Raw genomic sequence first — 18,542 nt, 5'->3', positions numbered from 1 at the left:
GCTGAAAGTGACTTGCTTTTGAAGTTGAAAATGTGACAGAATTGACCCAAGAGCTGAAGCCCTGAACTTGGCTGACATTTTTGTGGTCTTTGATCTCGAGTAAAGCTCTATACTCCCACAGGATATGTGTTTGAAGTTTCTAATAATCTTCCATGTGTGTCTTCGTTAAGATTGTCCAATTGTCGCCAAAGTGTCATTTACATCTAACCCCCTCCGGTTTGTTTGGGTAAAATCTAGTTCCCAACGGTAGTGTGGCCGAGTGGTCAAAGGCGCTGGATTAAGGCTCCAGTCTCTCAGGAGGCGTGGGTTCAAATCCCACCACTGCCAATAGACTGTCAGTTGAATGTATTGGCTACGTGCAGCTTATCTACTATAAGAGGATCTCTTGTTGTTCAAAACTGCAACAGCCACCTGAGCTTTGTAGCATATGGGATATCACATGAGGTGTACAGGAGGTAATTTTCTTTTTCTCCTGTCTGGTTTTCAAACAAGGTAAGAGTTAAGATGTGCACCTTCAGATTGGGGCACATAACTTCACATTTACCAATAACTTCCTCCTTGTCCAGTCGATTCAACTGCTGATAAAACCTATTAAAACCAAAGACTATGTTCGTATGAAATTATTTCAATAAACAAGAGCAGAGTGGCGCAGCGGAAGCGTGCTGGGCCCATAACCCAGAGGTCGATGGATCGAAACCATCCTCTGCTAAAGTAATCCTTTTTACACTGCTATGTCTCCCTTTCCTTCTGAACATGAACTCACCTACTGCTGAAAGTGACTTGCTTTGGCTTTTGAAGTTGATAATATGACAGAATTGACCCAAGAGCTAAAGCCATGAACTTGGCTGATAGTTTAGTGGTCTTTTGATCTTGAGTCAAGCTCTATACTCCCAGAGGGTATGTGTTTGAAGTTTCGAATGTTCTTCCATGTGTTTCTTCGATTTGATTGTCCAATTGTCGTCAAAGTGGACTTTTCATTCAGACGACTCAGAATTGTTTGGGTAAAATCAGATTTAATGGTAGTGTGGCCGAGTGGTCTAAGGCGCTGGATTTAGGCTCCAGTCTCTCAGGAGGCGTGGGTTCAAATCCCACCACTGCCAATCAACTGCTATTTGCTTGTATGTGTTGGCTACTTGTAGTACTTTCTACTGTAAGATCTGTTGTTGTTGAAAACTGCAAGAGCCAGCTGAGCTTCGTAGCATGTGCAATGTCCATACAGGAGGTGATTTTCTATTCCTTCAGTCTGGTTTTCAAACAAGGTAACACAGGGCGCCTTCCCATTGAGTCACATTTGCCTGTATTTTTCGCTGAGTCCACTTGATTTAACTGCTAAGCCAACCCATTGAAACAATGGACTGTGTTCATATGAAACTGTTTCATTGTAAAACAGCAGAGTGGCGCAGCGGAAGCGTGCTGGGCCCATAACCCAGAGGTCGATGGATCGAAACCATCCTCTGCTAAAGGAATCCTTTATCAACTCCCATGTTATCTGTTATGTTCCTCTTGTCCTTGCCTTCTAAACATTAACTCATCTCCTGCTGAAAGTGACTTGCTTTTGAAGTTGAAAATGTGACAGAATTGACCCAAGAGCTGAAGCCCTGAACTTGGCTGATATTTTTGTGGGCTTTGATCTCGAGTAAAGCTCTATACTCCCACAGGATATGTGTTTGAAGTTTCTAATGTTCTTCCATCTGTGTCTTCGTTAAGATTGTCCAATTGTCGCCAAAGTGTCATTTACATCTAACCCCCTCCGGTTTGTTTGGGTAAAATCTAGTTCCCAACGGTAGTGTGGCCGAGTGGTCAAAGGCGCTGGATTAAGGCTCCAGTCTCTCAGGAGGCGTGGGTTCAAATCCCACCACTGCCAATAGACTGTCAGTTGAATGTATTGGCTACGTGCAGCTTATCTACTATAAGAGGATCTCTTGTTGTTCAAAACTGCAACAGCCAGCTGAGCTTTGTAGCATATGGGATATCACATGAGGTGTACAGGAGGTAATTTTCTTTTTCTCCTGTCTGGTTTTCAAACGAGGTAAGAGTTAAGATGTGCACCTTCAGATTGGGGCACATAACTCCACATTTACCAATAACTTCCTCCTTGTCCAGTCGATTCAACTGCTGATAAAACCTATTAAAACCAAAGACTATGTCCGTATGAAATTATTTCAATAAACAAGAGCAGAGTGGCGCAGCGGAAGCGTGCTGGGCCCATAACCCAGAGGTCGATGGATCGAAACCATCCTCTGCTAAAGGAATCCTTTATCAACTCCCATGTTATCTGTTATGTTCCCCTTGTCCTTGCCTTCTAAACATTAACTCATCTCCTGCTGAAAGTGACTTGCTTTTGAAGTTGAAAATGTGACAGAATTGACCCAAGAGCTGAAGCCCTGAACTTGGCTGATATTTTTGTGGGCTTTGATCTCGAGTAAAGCTCTATACTCCCACAGGATATGTGTTTGAAGTTTCTAATGTTCTTCCATTTGTGTCTTCGTTAAGATTGTCCAATTGTCGCCAAAGTGTCATTTACATCTAACCCCCTCCGGTTTGTTTTGGTAAAATCTAGTTCCCAACGGTAGTGTGGCCGAGTGGTCAAAGGCGCTGGATTAAGGCTCCAGTCTCTCAGGAGGTGTGGGTTCAAATCCCACCACTGCCAATAGACTGTCAGTTGAATGTATTGGCTACGTGCAGCTTATCTACTATAAGAGGATCTCTTGTTGTTCAAAACTGCAACAGCCAGCTGAGCTTTGTAGCATATGGGATATCACATGAGGTGTACAGGAGGTAATTTTCTTTTTCTCCTGTCTGGTTTTCAAACGAGGTAAGAGTTAAGATGTGCACCTTCAGATTGGGGCACATAACTCCACATTTACCAATAACTTCCTCCTTGTCCAGTCGATTCAACTGCTGATAAAACCTATTAAAACCAAAGACTATGTCCGTATGAAATTATTTCAATAAACAAGAGCAGAGTGGCGCAGCGGAAGCGTGCTGGGCCCATAACCCAGAGGTCGATGGATCGAAACCATCCTCTGCTAAAGGAATCCTTTATCAACTCCCATGTTATCTGTTATGTTCCCCTTGTCCTTGCCTTCTAAACATTAACTCATCTCCTGCTGAAAGTGACTTGCTTTTGAAGTTGAAAATGTGACAGAATTGACCCAAGAGCTGAAGCCCTGAACTTGGCTGATATTTTTGTGGGCTTTGATCTCGAGTAAAGCTCTATACTCCCACAGGATATGTGTTTGAAGTTTCTAATGTTCTTCCATGTGTGTCTTCGTTAAGATTGTCCAATTGTCGCCAAAGTGTCATTTACATCTAACCCCCTCCGGTTTGTTTTGGTAAAATCTAGTTCCCAACGGTAGTGTGGCCGAGTGGTCAAAGGCGCTGGATTAAGGCTCCAGTCTGTCAGGAGGCGTGGGTTCAAATCCCACCACTGCCAATAGACTGTCAGTTGAATGTATTGGCTACGTGCAGCTTATCTACTATAATAGGATCTCTTGTTGTTCAAAACTGCAACAGCCACCTGAGCTTTGTAGCATATGGGATATCACATGAGGTGTACAGGAGGTAATTTTCTTTTTCTCCTGTCTGGTTTTCAAACAAGGTAAGAGTTAAGATGTGCACCTTCAGATTGGGGCACATAACTTCACATTTACCAATAACTTCCTCCTTGTCCAGTCGATTCAACTGCTGATAAAACCTATTAAAACCAAAGACTATGTTCATATGAAATTATTTCAATAAACAAGAGCAGAGTGGCGCAGCGGAAGCGTGCTGGGCCCATAACCCAGAGGTCGATGGATCGAAACCATCCTCTGCTAAAGTAATCCTTTTTACACTGCTATGTCTCCCTTTCCTTCTGAACATGAACTCACCTACTGCTGAAAGTGACTTGCTTTGGCTTTTGAAGTTGATAATATGACAGAATTGACCCAAGAGCTAAAGCCCTGAACTTGGCTGATAGTTTAGTGGTCTTTTGATCTTGAGTCAAGCTCTATACTCCCAGAGGGTATGTGTTTGAAGTTTCGAATGTTCTTCCATGTGTTTCTTCGATTTGATTGTCCAATTGTCGTCAAAGTGGACTTTTCATTCAGACGACTCAGAATTGTTTGGGTAAAATCAGATTTAATGGTAGTGTGGCCGAGTGGTCTAAGGCGCTGGATTTAGGCTCCAGTCTCTCAGGAGGCGTGGGTTCAAATCCCACCACTGCCAATCAACTGCTATTTGCTTGTATGTGTTGGCTACTTGTAGTACTTTCTACTGTAAGATCTGTTGTTGTTGAAAACTGCAAGAGCCAGCTGAGCTTCGTAGCATGTGCAATGTCCATACAGGAGGTGATTTTCTATTCCTTCAGTCTGGTTTTCAAACAAGGTAACACAGGGCGCCTTCCCATTGAGTCACATTTGCCTGTATTTTTCGCTGAGTCCACTTGATTTAACTGCTAAGCCAACCCATTGAAACAATGGACTGTGTTCATATGAAACTGTTTCATTGTAAAAAAGCAGAGTGGCGCAGCGGAAGCGTGCTGGGCCCATAACCCAGAGGTCGATGGATCGAAACCATCCTCTGCTAAAGGAATCCTTTATCAACTCCCATGTTATCTGTTATGTTCCTCTTGTCCTTGCCTTCTAAACATTAACTCATCTCCTGCTGAAAGTGACTTGCTTTTGAAGTTGAAAATGTGACAGAATTGACCCAAGAGCTGAAGCCCTGAACTTGGCTGATATTTTTGTGGGCTTTGATCTCGAGTAAAGCTCTATACTCCCACAGGATATGTGTTTGAAGTTTCTAATGTTCTTCCATCTGTGTCTTCGTTAAGATTGTCCAATTGTCGCCAAAGTGTCATTTACATCTAACCCCCTCCGGTTTGTTTGGGTAAAATCTAGTTCCCAACGGTAGTGTGGCCGAGTGGTCAAAGGCGCTGGATTAAGGCTCCAGTCTCTCAGGAGGCGTGGGTTCAAATCCCACCACTGCCAATAGACTGTCAGTTGAATGTATTGGCTACGTGCAGCTTATCTACTAGTTGTAGAAAACTGCAACAGCCAGCTGAGCTTTGTAGCATATGGGGTGTACAGGAGGTAATTTTCTTTTTCTCCTGTCTGGTTTTCAAACGAGGTAAGAGTTAAGATGTGCACCTTCAGATTGGGGCACATAACTTCACATTTACCAATAACTTCCTCCTTGTCCAGTCGATTCAACTGCTGATAAAACCTATTAAAACCAAAGACTATGTCCGTATGAAATTATTTCAATAAACAAGAGCAGAGTGGCGCAGCGGAAGCGTGCTGGACCCATAACCCAGAGGTCGATGGATCGAAACCATCCTCTGCTAAAGTAATCCTTTTTACACTGCTATGTCTCCCTTTCCTTCTGAACATGAACTCACCTACTGCTGAAAGTGACTTGCTTTGGCTTTTGAAGTTGATAATATGACAGAATTGACCCAAGAGCTAAAGCCATGAACTTGGCTGATAGTTTAGTGGTCTTTTGATCTTGAGTCAAGCTCTATACTCCCAGAGGGTATGTGTTTGAAGTTTCGAATGTTCTTCCATGTGTTTCTTCGATTTGATTGTCCAATTGTCGTCAAAGTGGACTTTTCATTCAGACGACTCAGAATTGTTTGGGTAAAATCAGATTTAATGGTAGTGTGGCCGAGTGGTCTAAGGCGCTGGATTTAGGCTCCAGTCTCTCAGGAGGCGTGGGTTCAAATCCCACCACTGCCAATCAACTGCTATTTGCTTGTATGTGTTGGCTACTTGTAGTACTTTCTACTGTAAGATCTGTTGTTGTTGAAAACTGCAAGAGCCAGCTGAGCTTCGTAGCATGTGCAATGTCCATACAGGAGGTGATTTTCTATTCCTTCAGTCTGGTTTTCAAACAAGGTAACACAGGGCGCCTTCCCATTGAGTCACATTTGCCTGTATTTTTCGCTGAGTCCACTTGATTTAACTGCTAAGCCAACCCATTGAAACAATGGACTGTGTTCATATGAAACTGTTTCATTGTAAAACAGCAGAGTGGCGCAGCGGAAGCGTGCTGGGCCCATAACCCAGAGGTCGATGGATCGAAACCATCCTCTGCTAAAGGAATCCTTTATCAACTCCCATGTTATCTGTTATGTTCCTCTTGTCCTTGCCTTCTAAACATTAACTCATCTCCTGCTGAAAGTGACTTGCTTTTGAAGTTGAAAATGTGACAGAATTGACCCAAGAGCTGAAGCCCTGAACTTGGCTGATATTTTTGTGGGCTTTGATCTCGAGTAAAGCTCTATACTCCCACAGGATATGTGTTTGAAGTTTCTAATGTTCTTCCATCTGTGTCTTCGTTAAGATTGTCCAATTGTCGCCAAAGTGTCATTTACATCTAACCCCCTCCGGTTTGTTTGGGTAAAATCTAGTTCCCAACGGTAGTGTGGCCGAGTGGTCAAAGGCGCTGGATTAAGGCTCCAGTCTCTCAGGAGGCGTGGGTTCAAATCCCACCACTGCCAATAGACTGTCAGTTGAATGTATTGGCTACGTGCAGCTTATCTACTAGTTGTAGAAAACTGCAACAGCCAGCTGAGCTTTGTAGCATATGGGGTGTACAGGAGGTAATTTTCTTTTTCTCCTGTCTGGTTTTCAAACGAGGTAAGAGTTAAGATGTGCACCTTCAGATTGGGGCACATAACTTCACATTTACCAATAACTTCCTCCTTGTCCAGTCGATTCAACTGCTGATAAAACCTATTAAAACCAAAGACTATGTCCGTATGAAATTATTTCAATAAACAAGAGCAGAGTGGCGCAGCGGAAGCGTGCTGGGCCCATAACCCAGAGGTCGATGGATCGAAACCATCCTCTGCTAAAGTAATCCTTTTTACACTGCTATGTCTCCCTTTCCTTCTGAACATGAACTCACCTACTGCTGAAAGTGACTTGCTTTGGCTTTTGAAGTTGATAATATGACAGAATTGACCCAAGAGCTAAAGCCATGAACTTGGCTGATAGTTTAGTGGTCTTTTGATCTTGAGTCAAGCTCTATACTCCCAGAGGGTATGTGTTTGAAGTTTCGAATGTTCTTCCATGTGTTTCTTCGATTTGATTGTCCAATTGTCGTCAAAGTGGACTTTTCATTCAGACGACTCAGAATTGTTTGGGTAAAATCAGATTTAATGGTAGTGTGGCCGAGTGGTCTAAGGCGCTGGATTTAGGCTCCAGTCTCTCAGGAGGCGTGGGTTCAAATCCCACCACTGCCAATCAACTGCTATTTGCTTGTATGTGTTGGCTACTTGTAGTACTTTCTACTGTAAGATCTGTTGTTGTTGAAAACTGCAAGAGCCAGCTGAGCTTCGTAGCATGTGCAATGTCCATACAGGAGGTGATTTTCTATTCCTTCAGTCTGGTTTTCAAACAAGGTAACACAGGGCGCCTTCCCATTGAGTCACATTTGCCTGTATTTTTCGCTGAGTCCACTTGATTTAACTGCTAAGCCAACCCATTGAAACAATGGACTGTGTTCATATGAAACTGTTTCATTGTAAAACAGCAGAGTGGCGCAGCGGAAGCGTGCTGGGCCCATAACCCAGAGGTCGATGGATCGAAACCATCCTCTGCTAAAGGAATCCTTTATCAACTCCCATGTTATCTGTTATGTTCCTCTTGTCCTTGCCTTCTAAACATTAACTCATCTCCTGCTGAAAGTGACTTGCTTTTGAAGTTGAAAATGTGACAGAATTGACCCAAGAGCTGAAGCCCTGAACTTGGCTGATATTTTTGTGGGCTTTGATCTCGAGTAAAGCTCTATACTCCCACAGGATATGTGTTTGAAGTTTCTAATGTTCTTCCATCTGTGTCTTCGTTAAGATTGTCCAATTGTCGCCAAAGTGTCATTTACATCTAACCCCCTCCGGTTTGTTTGGGTAAAATCTAGTTCCCAACGGTAGTGTGGCCGAGTGGTCAAAGGCGCTGGATTAAGGCTCCAGTCTCTCAGGAGGCGTGGGTTCAAATCCCACCACTGCCAATAGACTGTCAGTTGAATGTATTGGCTACGTGCAGCTTATCTACTAGTTGTAGAAAACTGCAACAGCCAGCTGAGCTTTGTAGCATATGGGGTGTACAGGAGGTAATTTTCTTTTTCTCCTGTCTGGTTTTCAAACGAGGTAAGAGTTAAGATGTGCACCTTCAGATTGGGGCACATAACTTCACATTTACCAATAACTTCCTCCTTGTCCAGTCGATTCAACTGCTGATAAAACCTATTAAAACCAAAGACTATGTCCGTATGAAATTATTTCAATAAACAAGAGCAGAGTGGCGCAGCGGAAGCGTGCTGGGCCCATAACCCAGAGGTCGATGGATCGAAACCATCCTCTGCTAAAGTAATCCTTTTTACACTGCTATGTCTCCCTTTCCTTCTGAACATGAACTCACCTACTGCTGAAAGTGACTTGCTTTGGCTTTTGAAGTTGATAATATGACAGAATTGACCCAAGAGCTAAAGCCATGAACTTGGCTGATAGTTTAGTGGTCTTTTGATCTTGAGTCAAGCTCTATACTCCCAGAGGGTATGTGTTTGAAGTTTCGAATGTTCTTCCATGTGTTTCTTCGATTTGATTGTCCAATTGTCGTCAAAGTGGACTTTTCATTCAGACGACTCAGAATTGTTTGGGTAAAATCAGATTTAATGGTAGTGTGGCCGAGTGGTCTAAGGCGCTGGATTTAGGCTCCAGTCTCTCAGGAGGCGTGGGTTCAAATCCCACCACTGCCAATCAACTGCTATTTGCTTGTATGTGTTGGCTACTTGTAGTACTTTCTACTGTAAGATCTGTTGTTGTTGAAAACTGCAAGAGCCAGCTGAGCTTCGTAGCATGTGCAATGTCCATACAGGAGGTGATTTTCTATTCCTTCAGTCTGGTTTTCAAACAAGGTAACACAGGGCGCCTTCCCATTGAGTCACATTTGCCTGTATTTTTCGCTGAGTCCACTTGATTTAACTGCTAAGCCAACCCATTGAAACAATGGACTGTGTTCATATGAAACTGTTTCATTGTAAAACAGCAGAGTGGCGCAGCGGAAGCGTGCTGGGCCCATAACCCAGAGGTCGATGGATCGAAACCATCCTCTGCTAAAGGAATCCTTTATCAACTCCCATGTTATCTGTTATGTTCCTCTTGTCCTTGCCTTCTAAACATTAACTCATCTCCTGCTGAAAGTGACTTGCTTTTGAAGTTGAAAATGTGACAGAATTGACCCAAGAGCTGAAGCCCTGAACTTGGCTGATATTTTTGTGGGCTTTGATCTCGAGTAAAGCTCTATACTCCCACAGGATATGTGTTTGAAGTTTCTAATGTTCTTCCATCTGTGTCTTCGTTAAGATTGTCCAATTGTCGCCAAAGTGTCATTTACATCTAACCCCCTCCGGTTTGTTTGGGTAAAATCTAGTTCCCAACGGTAGTGTGGCCGAGTGGTCAAAGGCGCTGGATTAAGGCTCCAGTCTCTCAGGAGGCGTGGGTTCAAATCCCACCACTGCCAATAGACTGTCAGTTGAATGTATTGGCTACGTGCAGCTTATCTACTAGTTGTAGAAAACTGCAACAGCCGGCTGAGCTTTGTAGCATATGGGGTGTACAGGAGGTAATTTTCTTTTTCTCCTGTCTGGTTTTCAAACGAGGTAAGAGTTAAGATGTGCACCTTCAGATTGGGGCACATAACTTCACATTTACCAATAACTTCCTCCTTGTCCAGTCGATTCAACTGCTGATAAAACCTATTAAAACCAAAGACTATGTCCGTATGAAATTATTTCAATAAACAAGAGCAGAGTGGCGCAGCGGAAGCGTGCTGGGCCCATAACCCAGAGGTCGATGGATCGAAACCATCCTCTGCTAAAGGAATCCTTTATCAACTCCCATGTTATCTGTTATGTTCCCCTTGTCCTTGCCTTCTAAACATTAACTCATCTCCTGCTGAAAGTGACTTGCTTTTGAAGTTGAAAATGTGACAGAATTGACCCAAGAGCTGAAGCCCTGAACTTGGCTGATATTTTTGTGGGCTTTGATCTCGAGTAAAGCTCTATACTCCCACAGGATATGTGTTTGAAGTTTCTAATGTTCTTCCATGTGTGTCTTCGTTAAGATTGTCCAATTGTCGCCAAAGTGTCATTTACATCTAACCCCCTCCGGTTTGTTTTGGTAAAATCTAGTTCCCAACGGTAGTGTGGCCGAGTGGTCAAAGGCGCTGGATTAAGGCTCCAGTCTGTCAGGAGGCGTGGGTTCAAATCCCACCACTGCCAATAGACTGTCAGTTGAATGTATTGGCTACGTGCAGCTTATCTACTATAAGAGGATCTCTTGTTGTTCAAAACTGCAACAGCCACCTGAGCTTTGTAGCATATGGGATATCACATGAGGTGTACAGGAGGTAATTTTCTTTTTCTCCTGTCTGGTTTTCAAACAAGGTAAGAGTTAAGATGTGCACCTTCAGATTGGGGCACATAACTCCACATTTACCAATAACTTCCTCCTTGTCCAGTCGATTCAACTGCTGATAAAACCTATTAAAACCAAAGACTATGTCCGTATGAAATTATTTCAATAAACAAGAGCAGAGTGGCGCAGCGGAAGCGTGCTGGGCCCATAACCCAGAGGTCGATGGATCGAAACCATCCTCTGCTAAAGGAATCCTTTATCAACTCCCATGTTATCTGTTATGTTCCCCTTGTCCTTGCCTTCTAAACATTAACTCATCTCCTGCTGAAAGTGACTTGCTTTTGAAGTTGAAAATGTGACAGAATTGACCCAAGAGCTGAAGCCCTGAACTTGGCTGACATTTTTGTGGTCTTTGATCTCGAGTAAAGCTCTATACTCCCACAGGATATGTGTTTGAAGTTTCTAATAATCTTCCATGTGTGTCTTCGTTAAGATTGTCCAATTGTCGCCAAAGTGTCATTTACATCTAACCCCCTCCGGTTTGTTTGGGTAAAATCTAGTTCCCAACGGTAGTGTGGCCGAGTGGTCAAAGGCGCTGGATTAAGGCTCCAGTCTCTCAGGAGGCGTGGGTTCAAATCCCACCACTGCCAATAGACTGTCAGTTGAATGTATTGGCTACGTGCAGCTTATCTACTATAAGAGGATCTCTTGTTGTTCAAAACTGCAACAGCCACCTGAGCTTTGTAGCATATGGGATATCACATGAGGTGTACAGGAGGTAATTTTCTTTTTCTCCTGTCTGGTTTTCAAACAAGGTAAGAGTTAAGATGTGCACCTTCAGATTGGGGCACATAACTTCACATTTACCAATAACTTCCTCCTTGTCCAGTCGATTCAACTGCTGATAAAACCTATTAAAACCAAAGACTATGTTCGTATGAAATTATTTCAATAAACAAGAGCAGAGTGGCGCAGCGGAAGCGTGCTGGGCCCATAACCCAGAGGTCGATGGATCGAAACCATCCTCTGCTAAAGTAATCCTTTTTACACTGCTATGTCTCCCTTTCCTTCTGAACATGAACTCACCTACTGCTGAAAGTGACTTGCTTTGGCTTTTGAAGTTGATAATATGACAGAATTGACCCAAGAGCTAAAGCCATGAACTTGGCTGATAGTTTAGTGGTCTTTTGATCTTGAGTCAAGCTCTATACTCCCAGAGGGTATGTGTTTGAAGTTTCGAATGTTCTTCCATGTGTTTCTTCGATTTGATTGTCCAATTGTCGTCAAAGTGGACTTTTCATTCAGACGACTCAGAATTGTTTGGGTAAAATCAGATTTAATGGTAGTGTGGCCGAGTGGTCTAAGGCGCTGGATTTAGGCTCCAGTCTCTCAGGAGGCGTGGGTTCAAATCCCACCACTGCCAATCAACTGCTATTTGCTTGTATGTGTTGGCTACTTGTAGTACTTTCTACTGTAAGATCTGTTGTTGTTGAAAACTGCAAGAGCCAGCTGAGCTTCGTAGCATGTGCAATGTCCATACAGGAGGTGATTTTCTATTCCTTCAGTCTGGTTTTCAAACAAGGTAACACAGGGCGCCTTCCCATTGAGTCACATTTGCCTGTATTTTTCGCTGAGTCCACTTGATTTAACTGCTAAGCCAACCCATTGAAACAATGGACTGTGTTCATATGAAACTGTTTCATTGTAAAACAGCAGAGTGGCGCAGCGGAAGCGTGCTGGGCCCATAACCCAGAGGTCGATGGATCGAAACCATCCTCTGCTAAAGGAATCCTTTATCAACTCCCATGTTATCTGTTATGTTCCTCTTGTCCTTGCCTTCTAAACATTAACTCATCTCCTGCTGAAAGTGACTTGCTTTTGAAGTTGAAAATGTGACAGAATTGACCCAAGAGCTGAAGCCCTGAACTTGGCTGATATTTTTGTGGGCTTTGATCTCGAGTAAAGCTCTATACTCCCACAGGATATGTGTTTGAAGTTTCTAATGTTCTTCCATCTGTGTCTTCGTTAAGATTGTCCAATTGTCGCCAAAGTGTCATTTACATCTAACCCCCTCCGGTTTGTTTGGGTAAAATCTAGTTCCCAACGGTAGTGTGGCCGAGTGGTCAAAGGCGCTGGATTAAGGCTCCAGTCTCTCAGGAGGCGTGGGTTCAAATCCCACCACTGCCAATAGACTGTCAGTTGAATGTATTGGCTACGTGCAGCTTATCTACTATAAGAGGATCTCTTGTTGTTCAAAACTGCAACAGCCAGCTGAGCTTTGTAGCATATGGGATATCACATGAGGTGTACAGGAGGTAATTTTCTTTTTCTCCTGTCTGGTTTTCAAACGAGGTAAGAGTTAAGATGTGCACCTTCAGATTGGGGCACATAACTCCACATTTACCAATAACTTCCTCCTTGTCCAGTCGATTCAACTGCTGATAAAACCTATTAAAACCAAAGACTATGTCCGTATGAAATTATTTCAATAAACAAGAGCAGAGTGGCGCAGCGGAAGCGTGCTGGGCCCATAACCCAGAGGTCGATGGATCGAAACCATCCTCTGCTAAAGGAATCCTTTATCAACTCCCATGTTATCTGTTATGTTCCCCTTGTCCTTGCCTTCTAAACATTAACTCATCTCCTGCTGAAAGTGACTTGCTTTTGAAGTTGAAAATGTGACAGAATTGACCCAAGAGCTGAAGCCCTGAACTTGGCTGATATTTTTGTGGGCTTTGATCTCGAGTAAAGCTCTATACTCCCACAGGATATGTGTTTGAAGTTTCTAATGTTCTTCCATTTGTGTCTTCGTTAAGATTGTCCAATTGTCGCCAAAGTGTCATTTACATCTAACCCCCTCCGGTTTGTTTTGGTAAAATCTAGTTCCCAACGGTAGTGTGGCCGAGTGGTCAAAGGCGCTGGATTAAGGCTCCAGTCTCTCAGGAGGTGTGGGTTCAAATCCCACCACTGCCAATAGACTGTCAGTTGAATGTATTGGCTACGTGCAGCTTATCTACTATAAGAGGATCTCTTGTTGTTCAAAACTGCAACAGCCAGCTGAGCTTTGTAGCATATGGGATATCACATGAGGTGTACAGGAGGTAATTTTCTTTTTCTCCTGTCTGGTTTTCAAACGAGGTAAGAGTTAAGATGTGCACCTTCAGATTGGGGCACATAACTCCACATTTACCAATAACTTCCTCCTTGTCCAGTCGATTCAACTGCTGATAAAACCTATTAAAACCAAAGACTATGTCCGTATGAAATTATTTCAATAAACAAGAGCAGAGTGGCGCAGCGGAAGCGTGCTGGGCCCATAACCCAGAGGTCGATGGATCGAAACCATCCTCTGCTAAAGGAATCCTTTATCAACTCCCATGTTATCTGTTATGTTCCCCTTGTCCTTGCCTTCTAAACATTAACTCATCTCCTGCTGAAAGTGACTTGCTTTTGAAGTTGAAAATGTGACAGAATTGACCCAAGAGCTGAAGCCCTGAACTTGGCTGATATTTTTGTGGGCTTTGATCTCGAGTAAAGCTCTATACTCCCACAGGATATGTGTTTGAAGTTTCTAATGTTCTTCCATGTGTGTCTTCGTTAAGATTGTCCAATTGTCGCCAAAGTGTCATTTACATCTAACCCCCTCCGGTTTGTTTTGGTAAAATCTAGTTCCCAACGGTAGTGTGGCCGAGTGGTCAAAGGCGCTGGATTAAGGCTCCAGTCTGTCAGGAGGCGTGGGTTCAAATCCCACCACTGCCAATAGACTGTCAGTTGAATGTATTGGCTACGTGCAGCTTATCTACTATAATAGGATCTCTTGTTGTTCAAAACTGCAACAGCCACCTGAGCTTTGTAGCATATGGGATATCACATGAGGTGTACAGGAGGTAATTTTCTTTTTCTCCTGTCTGGTTTTCAAACAAGGTAAGAGTTAAGATGTGCACCTTCAGATTGGGGCACATAACTTCACATTTACCAATAACTTCCTCCTTGTCCAGTCGATTCAACTGCTGATAAAACCTATTAAAACCAAAGACTATGTTCATATGAAATTATTTCAATAAACAAGAGCAGAGTGGCGCAGCGGAAGCGTGCTGGGCCCATAACCCAGAGGTCGATGGATCGAAACCATCCTCTGCTAAAGTAATCCTTTTTACACTGCTATGTCTCCCTTTCCTTCTGAACATGAACTCACCTACTGCTGAAAGTGACTTGCTTTGGCTTTTGAAGTTGATAATATGACAGAATTGACCCAAGAGCTAAAGCCCTGAACTTGGCTGATAGTTTAGTGGTCTTTTGATCTTGAGTCAAGCTCTATACTCCCAGAGGGTATGTGTTTGAAGTTTCGAATGTTCTTCCATGTGTTTCTTCGATTTGATTGTCCAATTGTCGTCAAAGTGGACTTTTCATTCAGACGACTCAGAATTGTTTGGGTAAAATCAGATTTAATGGTAGTGTGGCCGAGTGGTCTAAGGCGCTGGATTTAGGCTCCAGTCTCTCAGGAGGCGTGGGTTCAAATCCCACCACTGCCAATCAACTGCTATTTGCTTGTATGTGTTGGCTACTTGTAGTACTTTCTACTGTAAGATCTGTTGTTGTTGAAAACTGCAAGAGCCAGCTGAGCTTCGTAGCATGTGCAATGTCCATACAGGAGGTGATTTTCTATTCCTTCAGTCTGGTTTTCAAACAAGGTAACACAGGGCGCCTTCCCATTGAGTCACATTTGCCTGTATTTTTCGCTGAGTCCACTTGATTTAACTGCTAAGCCAACCCATTGAAACAATGGACTGTGTTCATATGAAACTGTTTCATTGTAAAAAAGCAGAGTGGCGCAGCGGAAGCGTGCTGGGCCCATAACCCAGAGGTCGATGGATCGAAACCATCCTCTGCTAAAGGAATCCTTTATCAACTCCCATGTTATCTGTTATGTTCCTCTTGTCCTTGCCTTCTAAACATTAACTCATCTCCTGCTGAAAGTGACTTGCTTTTGAAGTTGAAAATGTGACAGAATTGACCCAAGAGCTGAAGCCCTGAACTTGGCTGATATTTTTGTGGGCTTTGATCTCGAGTAAAGCTCTATACTCCCACAGGATATGTGTTTGAAGTTTCTAATGTTCTTCCATCTGTGTCTTCGTTAAGATTGTCCAATTGTCGCCAAAGTGTCATTTACATCTAACCCCCTCCGGTTTGTTTGGGTAAAATCTAGTTCCCAACGGTAGTGTGGCCGAGTGGTCAAAGGCGCTGGATTAAGGCTCCAGTCTCTCAGGAGGCGTGGGTTCAAATCCCACCACTGCCAATAGACTGTCAGTTGAATGTATTGGCTACGTGCAGCTTATCTACTAGTTGTAGAAAACTGCAACAGCCAGCTGAGCTTTGTAGCATATGGGGTGTACAGGAGGTAATTTTCTTTTTCTCCTGTCTGGTTTTCAAACGAGGTAAGAGTTAAGATGTGCACCTTCAGATTGGGGCACATAACTTCACATTTACCAATAACTTCCTCCTTGTCCAGTCGATTCAACTGCTGATAAAACCTATTAAAACCAAAGACTATGTCCGTATGAAATTATTTCAATAAACAAGAGCAGAGTGGCGCAGCGGAAGCGTGCTGGACCCATAACCCAGAGGTCGATGGATCGAAACCATCCTCTGCTAAAGTAATCCTTTTTACACTGCTATGTCTCCCTTTCCTTCTGAACATGAACTCACCTACTGCTGAAAGTGACTTGCTTTGGCTTTTGAAGTTGATAATATGACAGAATTGACCCAAGAGCTAAAGCCATGAACTTGGCTGATAGTTTAGTGGTCTTTTGATCTTGAGTCAAGCTCTATACTCCCAGAGGGTATGTGTTTGAAGTTTCGAATGTTCTTCCATGTGTTTCTTCGATTTGATTGTCCAATTGTCGTCAAAGTGGACTTTTCATTCAGACGACTCAGAATTGTTTGGGTAAAATCAGATTTAATGGTAGTGTGGCCGAGTGGTCTAAGGCGCTGGATTTAGGCTCCAGTCTCTCAGGAGGCGTGGGTTCAAATCCCACCACTGCCAATCAACTGCTATTTGCTTGTATGTGTTGGCTACTTGTAGTACTTTCTACTGTAAGATCTGTTGTTGTTGAAAACTGCAAGAGCCAGCTGAGCTTCGTAGCATGTGCAATGTCCATACAGGAGGTGATTTTCTATTCCTTCAGTCTGGTTTTCAAACAAGGTAACACAGGGCGCCTTCCCATTGAGTCACATTTGCCTGTATTTTTCGCTGAGTCCACTTGATTTAACTGCTAAGCCAACCCATTGAAACAATGGACTGTGTTCATATGAAACTGTTTCATTGTAAAACAGCAGAGTGGCGCAGCGGAAGCGTGCTGGGCCCATAACCCAGAGGTCGATGGATCGAAACCATCCTCTGCTAAAGGAATCCTTTATCAACTCCCATGTTATCTGTTATGTTCCTCTTGTCCTTGCCTTCTAAACATTAACTCATCTCCTGCTGAAAGTGACTTGCTTTTGAAGTTGAAAATGTGACAGAATTGACCCAAGAGCTGAAGCCCTGAACTTGGCTGATATTTTTGTGGGCTTTGATCTCGAGTAAAGCTCTATACTCCCACAGGATATGTGTTTGAAGTTTCTAATGTTCTTCCATCTGTGTCTTCGTTAAGATTGTCCAATTGTCGCCAAAGTGTCATTTACATCTAACCCCCTCCGGTTTGTTTGGGTAAAATCTAGTTCCCAACGGTAGTGTGGCCGAGTGGTCAAAGGCGCTGGATTAAGGCTCCAGTCTCTCAGGAGGCGTGGGTTCAAATCCCACCACTGCCAATAGACTGTCAGTTGAATGTATTGGCTACGTGCAGCTTATCTACTAGTTGTAGAAAACTGCAACAGCCAGCTGAGCTTTGTAGCATATGGGGTGTACAGGAGGTAATTTTCTTTTTCTCCTGTCTGGTTTTCAAACGAGGTAAGAGTTAAGATGTGCACCTTCAGATTGGGGCACATAACTTCACATTTACCAATAACTTCCTCCTTGTCCAGTCGATTCAACTGCTGATAAAACCTATTAAAACCAAAGACTATGTCCGTATGAAATTATTTCAATAAACAAGAGCAGAGTGGCGCAGCGGAAGCGTGCTGGGCCCATAACCCAGAGGTCGATGGATCGAAACCATCCTCTGCTAAAGTAATCCTTTTTACACTGCTATGTCTCCCTTTCCTTCTGAACATGAACTCACCTACTGCTGAAAGTGACTTGCTTTGGCTTTTGAAGTTGATAATATGACAGAATTGACCCAAGAGCTAAAGCCATGAACTTGGCTGATAGTTTAGTGGTCTTTTGATCTCGAGTCAAGCTCTATACTCCCAGAGGGTATGTGTTTGAAGTTTCGAATGTTCTTCCATGTGTTTCTTCGATTTGATTGTCCAATTGTCGTCAAAGTGGACTTTTCATTCAGACGACTCAGAATTGTTTGGGTAAAATCAGATTTAATGGTAGTGTGGCCGAGTGGTCTAAGGCGCTGGATTTAGGCTCCAGTCTCTCAGGAGGCGTGGGTTCAAATCCCACCACTGCCAATCAACTGCTATTTGCTTGTATGTGTTGGCTACTTGTAGTACTTTCTACTGTAAGATCTGTTGTTGTTGAAAACTGCAAGAGCCAGCTGAGCTTCGTAGCATGTGCAATGTCCATACAGGAGGTGATTTTCTATTCCTTCAGTCTGGTTTTCAAACAAGGTAACACAGGGCGCCTTCCCATTGAGTCACATTTGCCTGTATTTTTCGCTGAGTCCACTTGATTTAACTGCTAAGCCAACCCATTGAAACAATGGACTGTGTTCATATGAAACTGTTTCATTGTAAAACAGCAGAGTGGCGCAGCGTAAGCGTGCTGGGCCCATAACCCAGAGGTCGATGGATCGAAACCATCCTCTGCTAAAGGAATCCTTTATCAACTCCCATGTTATCTGTTATGTTCCTCTTGTCCTTGCCTTCTAAACATTAACTCATCTCCTGCTGAAAGTGACTTGCTTTTGAAGTTGAAAATGTGACAGAATTGACCCAAGAGCTGAAGCCCTGAACTTGGCTGATATTTTTGTGGGCTTTGATCTCGAGTAAAGCTCTATACTCCCACAGGATATGTGTTTGAAGTTTCTAATGTTCT

The 18,542-nt window shown here is 43.3% G+C and overlaps 19 non-coding genes across 19 annotated transcripts; all 19 read left to right on the top strand.

Moving 5' to 3' along the window:
* The first annotated feature begins 245 nt into the window (after nucleotides 1-245).
* trnal-aag (transfer RNA leucine (anticodon AAG)) lies at nucleotides 246-327 on the top strand. Its single transcript has one exon. It is a non-coding gene; the product is annotated as a tRNA-Leu (tRNA).
* Nucleotides 328-1,018: 691 nt separating this feature from the next.
* Nucleotides 1,019-1,100, top strand: trnal-uag (transfer RNA leucine (anticodon UAG)). Its single transcript has one exon. It is a non-coding gene; the product is annotated as a tRNA-Leu (tRNA).
* Nucleotides 1,101-1,782: 682 nt separating this feature from the next.
* Nucleotides 1,783-1,864, top strand: trnal-aag (transfer RNA leucine (anticodon AAG)). The gene has a single exon. It is a non-coding gene; the product is annotated as a tRNA-Leu (tRNA).
* A 2,263-nt stretch (nucleotides 1,865-4,127) lies between these two features.
* On the top strand, nucleotides 4,128-4,209 carry trnal-uag (transfer RNA leucine (anticodon UAG)). Its single transcript has one exon. It is a non-coding gene; the product is annotated as a tRNA-Leu (tRNA).
* A 682-nt stretch (nucleotides 4,210-4,891) lies between these two features.
* trnal-aag (transfer RNA leucine (anticodon AAG)) lies at nucleotides 4,892-4,973 on the top strand. The gene has a single exon. It is a non-coding gene; the product is annotated as a tRNA-Leu (tRNA).
* A 665-nt stretch (nucleotides 4,974-5,638) lies between these two features.
* trnal-uag (transfer RNA leucine (anticodon UAG)) lies at nucleotides 5,639-5,720 on the top strand. Its single transcript has one exon. It is a non-coding gene; the product is annotated as a tRNA-Leu (tRNA).
* Nucleotides 5,721-6,402: 682 nt separating this feature from the next.
* trnal-aag (transfer RNA leucine (anticodon AAG)) lies at nucleotides 6,403-6,484 on the top strand. The gene has a single exon. It is a non-coding gene; the product is annotated as a tRNA-Leu (tRNA).
* Nucleotides 6,485-7,149: 665 nt separating this feature from the next.
* On the top strand, nucleotides 7,150-7,231 carry trnal-uag (transfer RNA leucine (anticodon UAG)). Its single transcript has one exon. It is a non-coding gene; the product is annotated as a tRNA-Leu (tRNA).
* A 682-nt stretch (nucleotides 7,232-7,913) lies between these two features.
* trnal-aag (transfer RNA leucine (anticodon AAG)) lies at nucleotides 7,914-7,995 on the top strand. Its single transcript has one exon. It is a non-coding gene; the product is annotated as a tRNA-Leu (tRNA).
* A 665-nt stretch (nucleotides 7,996-8,660) lies between these two features.
* trnal-uag (transfer RNA leucine (anticodon UAG)) lies at nucleotides 8,661-8,742 on the top strand. The gene has a single exon. It is a non-coding gene; the product is annotated as a tRNA-Leu (tRNA).
* Nucleotides 8,743-9,424: 682 nt separating this feature from the next.
* trnal-aag (transfer RNA leucine (anticodon AAG)) lies at nucleotides 9,425-9,506 on the top strand. The gene has a single exon. It is a non-coding gene; the product is annotated as a tRNA-Leu (tRNA).
* A 1,464-nt stretch (nucleotides 9,507-10,970) lies between these two features.
* On the top strand, nucleotides 10,971-11,052 carry trnal-aag (transfer RNA leucine (anticodon AAG)). Its single transcript has one exon. It is a non-coding gene; the product is annotated as a tRNA-Leu (tRNA).
* Nucleotides 11,053-11,743: 691 nt separating this feature from the next.
* trnal-uag (transfer RNA leucine (anticodon UAG)) lies at nucleotides 11,744-11,825 on the top strand. Its single transcript has one exon. It is a non-coding gene; the product is annotated as a tRNA-Leu (tRNA).
* Nucleotides 11,826-12,507: 682 nt separating this feature from the next.
* Nucleotides 12,508-12,589, top strand: trnal-aag (transfer RNA leucine (anticodon AAG)). The gene has a single exon. It is a non-coding gene; the product is annotated as a tRNA-Leu (tRNA).
* Nucleotides 12,590-14,852: 2,263 nt separating this feature from the next.
* On the top strand, nucleotides 14,853-14,934 carry trnal-uag (transfer RNA leucine (anticodon UAG)). Its single transcript has one exon. It is a non-coding gene; the product is annotated as a tRNA-Leu (tRNA).
* Nucleotides 14,935-15,616: 682 nt separating this feature from the next.
* On the top strand, nucleotides 15,617-15,698 carry trnal-aag (transfer RNA leucine (anticodon AAG)). The gene has a single exon. It is a non-coding gene; the product is annotated as a tRNA-Leu (tRNA).
* Nucleotides 15,699-16,363: 665 nt separating this feature from the next.
* Nucleotides 16,364-16,445, top strand: trnal-uag (transfer RNA leucine (anticodon UAG)). Its single transcript has one exon. It is a non-coding gene; the product is annotated as a tRNA-Leu (tRNA).
* Nucleotides 16,446-17,127: 682 nt separating this feature from the next.
* Nucleotides 17,128-17,209, top strand: trnal-aag (transfer RNA leucine (anticodon AAG)). The gene has a single exon. It is a non-coding gene; the product is annotated as a tRNA-Leu (tRNA).
* Nucleotides 17,210-17,874: 665 nt separating this feature from the next.
* Nucleotides 17,875-17,956, top strand: trnal-uag (transfer RNA leucine (anticodon UAG)). The gene has a single exon. It is a non-coding gene; the product is annotated as a tRNA-Leu (tRNA).
* The last annotated feature ends 586 nt before the right edge of the window (nucleotides 17,957-18,542 follow it).

The sequence above is a fragment of the Pleuronectes platessa genome, chromosome 8 (genome assembly GCF_947347685.1).
Source record: "Pleuronectes platessa chromosome 8, fPlePla1.1, whole genome shotgun sequence".
NCBI classification, from domain to species: Eukaryota; Metazoa; Chordata; class Actinopteri; order Pleuronectiformes; family Pleuronectidae; genus Pleuronectes; species Pleuronectes platessa.
This window is presented reverse-complemented; position numbering and strand designations above follow the sequence as displayed.